The sequence below is a fragment of the Sinocyclocheilus anshuiensis genome, unplaced genomic scaffold (assembly GCF_001515605.1).
Source record: "Sinocyclocheilus anshuiensis isolate Anshui unplaced genomic scaffold, SAMN03320099.WGS_v1.1 scaffold1543, whole genome shotgun sequence".
In the NCBI taxonomy this organism is placed as follows: domain Eukaryota; kingdom Metazoa; phylum Chordata; class Actinopteri; order Cypriniformes; family Cyprinidae; genus Sinocyclocheilus; species Sinocyclocheilus anshuiensis.
Window position 1 is genome coordinate 1,282,930 of NW_015551074.1, and position 434 is coordinate 1,283,363.

The following is a 434-nucleotide window of genomic DNA, read 5'->3' on the forward strand; positions in this document are numbered from 1 at the left end:
TCACTCACTGACTCACTCCCTCTCACACACACACTCACACACACTCACTCACTCACTCACTCACCGTCATGAATCCGTCCAGCAGACCCGAGTCAGGTTTGGGCGGAGCCTGCAGTCGCTCCATTGACCATTTCTCGATGATGGATGAGACCTGCGGACTCTCCGTGTTCAAGATGCGGAAACCAGTCATATTCACTCCGCTGAAGCGGTACGGCTCCATATCCAGAGCAAACAGGTCCTGTGGACAAACACACGCTTATAATGAATGAAACCGCATGTGCTGCTCACTGAGGCTGCATTTATTTGATCAAAAATGCAGTAAAAAATAGTGAAATATTATTATAATGTAAAACAGCTGTTTCTGTGTGAATATCTGTTAAACTGTAATTTATTTCTGTGATCAAAGCTGTATTTTCAGCATCATTACTCCAGTC

At 44.7% G+C, this 434-nt stretch overlaps 1 pseudogene; it reads right to left on the minus strand.

Annotated features, from left to right (window-relative positions):
- The window catches only part of LOC107662241 (glutamate receptor ionotropic, kainate 2-like), a 54,639-nt pseudogene that overhangs the window by 27,921 nt on the left and 26,284 nt on the right, over positions 1-434 (minus strand).